Raw genomic sequence first — 2,864 nt, 5'->3', positions numbered from 1 at the left:
AAGTTCCCAAATAGTTTTGTAGATCTGTAAAACTATGTGAATACAAGTTAATTTAGGTTTAAATACATTATCAAACACCTTATAAATCGAACTAAAAAGAGACAACCAACATCAATTTAAAATTTAGTTATGCCAAATATATCATCATTTAGTGATTCACCCTATATAAACTAGTAATTAATTTCATATACTCATAAATTTACCTGCTTTAAAATTTCAACTATCATACGTCTTCATCTAAGAACAAATCATCACCATGATCAACACAATATCTCTTTCTTATATGGTATGAACATTTTATTGTCAATGTTCTATTAGTTTTCCTTTTCTTTTCATTCTTATCCACTTGACACATTTTCATTGCACTTTGAAACATCCACAAGATTATCAAATGAATGACCTTATACAGATATTTTCATGGCTAATGGTATCAATTTTTGTGTAGGTTCATGTGAGGACTATCTCTAGAGGAGCAATAATTTTATTTTCAATAATGATGTTGCTATTTGACAAAACTCACTCAATTGTTTTAGAGCCTGATGAAAATCATATAAAGTCAGCTACTTTTTTGTCTGAAAATTTTGAAGTGGGACCAGGAAAAATGTGGTGAAAACATTATTAGATATTGACTTTCCAAGGGGTCACATTGGGGTCAAAAGTTTTGATGTTGAAGTAGTTGATGAAGATGGTAATTCAGTACCGTTGTATGAAACTTACCTTCACCATTGGTTTGCTGTAAAATATATTGAAAACATTACCATGTCACAGTACATTAAACAATCTCATGACCTTCGCAATGGTATCGAATTTGAAAGAAATGATGGTGCATGCCAAGGTTTTTTACTTCCACATTATTGGGGCTTGGGAGCAGAATCACGGGGAACATCTTCAAATCTTCCAGATCCTTTTGCAATTGAATTAGGTAATCCTACGAAAATAAAGCATGGGTTTAAAGAAAAATGGTTGTTTAGCATCATGGTTATTGATACACGTGGAACACAAGATAGAAAAGGTTGTACAGAGTGCAGGTGTAAGCTTATGAATCTCCCAAAGGACTTTTACAATGTCACAACGGGCATTAATGGTCAATTGTTGCCTAGAAATTATAAAGGAGGACTCTTTTGTTGTCAAGATAACGTACAATGCAAATTAAGAAATGGTTTTCGTGGCCCAACGAGAAAGCTTTCCCTAAGATACAAAATAAAGTGGGTTGATTGGGATGAAAACCAAGTGCCTCTTAAGTTCTACATACTTGATTCAACTGATCATGTAAGATCAAACGGTTCTACACCAATTCATGATTGTCAGGTAGATGACTTATTCAATACATACAATACTTTACAAATCATAAGCAAACTTTTGAAACTCATCTATTTTCCAAACAAAAGTATTAGGCTATTAATTACTTTTTTCGTCGGTATGTGAGTAAAATTAATTTCTCAATTTGTTATAGGCAGAGTATACGATCCCGAGAAATCATTACAATGACATCCCTCATATTAAGAAAGCAAACATACCAATGACAAAAGGTGGTTATCTTGTATATGGCACTGCTCATATGCACACCGGTGTTGTTAATGTTACTCTATATGGACAGGTAATATTTGATATTTGTTGTTCCCATATAAGTTGTATCATGTAGTTAAACTTACATTAAATTTGGTGTAATTCATATGTTCATTAGGAATGCATTTTGTTCTTGTTTCTATATTTCTATAAGAAATTAACAAGTTTATTGAATCATCTCTATATTTACGATTATGCTTAACTTAGGATGGAAGGGTTTTATGCACTTCAAATCCAAAATACGGAACTGGAAAAGAAGCAGGAAATGAAAAGGGTTACCTAGTTGGAATGTCAGTTTGTTATCCTAAACCCGGTTCTATCAAGATCGAAGATGGTGAAATTCTAACACTAGAATCCGTATATGAAAACAAGTTTCGTACCGGAGCTATGGGGCATTTCTACATTTACTTGGCAGACCAAATAAGTATTTGAAGGAAATTTGATGTGAAGTAGTTATTTATCTTTCTATAATGACTTATATAATTTGTAGTATAATTGTAATACATCAATACCAATTCTAGATCATCATTATGTGTATTAATGTTGTGTTACTTTTAATCCATTACTTGGTTTACGATCATGTTCTCTTGGTGGGTTATATGGTATACAATCATTTTTATGCTAATTGATATTATACATAAAAAAATAAAGTTTTTGTTAACCAAGTGTCAAATTGAATCCCTTAATAATAAAAGAATGTGCGGAGTTAATCGCGAATCAAACCAAAGTGAAGATGAAGTGAAAGGAATAAGCACAAAAGTTGAAAATGATTAAGTTTTCTCTCGTATTATGCAAGCTAGTTTTTTTCCATCCATGTAGAGATCCCTACAATTCACTTTTTTAAAGGGGAATTTAAAAACTTATGTTAAATCTTCTGCACTTATATTAATTGGTAATACATTTTTAATAAATTATACATTCTTTCAAGAAATTAACTATCTTAATGCATCATTGCTAAATTTATGTTTTTTCATATTTAATTTTAAAATAGGTTTAATATATAAATATCATTTCAAAATTATTACTACGTGTATTATTTTTGGTTTACTTTTAACCCACCGCTTAGTTTATGATGGTTTTATTTGAGTTTTAGTGTTTGGTTGATGCATTGTTTGATATATATATATATATATATATATATATATATATATATATATATATATATATAATTATTGTTTTGCTAACAATACACTAAGAAAATCTCGTTTACTAATTGAGCTTATAATTTAAAATATGTTTTGAATTAAGTGTCATTTTGAGTCGGAGAACAATAAAAATACTTGTTTAAAGTGAGGTGC

The 2,864-nt window shown here is 30.0% G+C and overlaps 1 pseudogene; it reads left to right on the top strand.

The window, feature by feature from the left end:
- Positions 1 to 213: 213 nt before the first annotated feature.
- LOC114171129 lies at positions 214 to 1,998 on the top strand (annotated as a pseudogene).
- The last annotated feature ends 866 nt before the right edge of the window (positions 1,999 to 2,864 follow it).

This window comes from Vigna unguiculata, unplaced genomic scaffold (genome assembly GCF_004118075.2).
Source record: "Vigna unguiculata cultivar IT97K-499-35 unplaced genomic scaffold, ASM411807v1 contig_112, whole genome shotgun sequence".
Classification (NCBI taxonomy): domain Eukaryota; kingdom Viridiplantae; phylum Streptophyta; class Magnoliopsida; order Fabales; family Fabaceae; genus Vigna; species Vigna unguiculata.
This window is presented reverse-complemented; position numbering and strand designations above follow the sequence as displayed.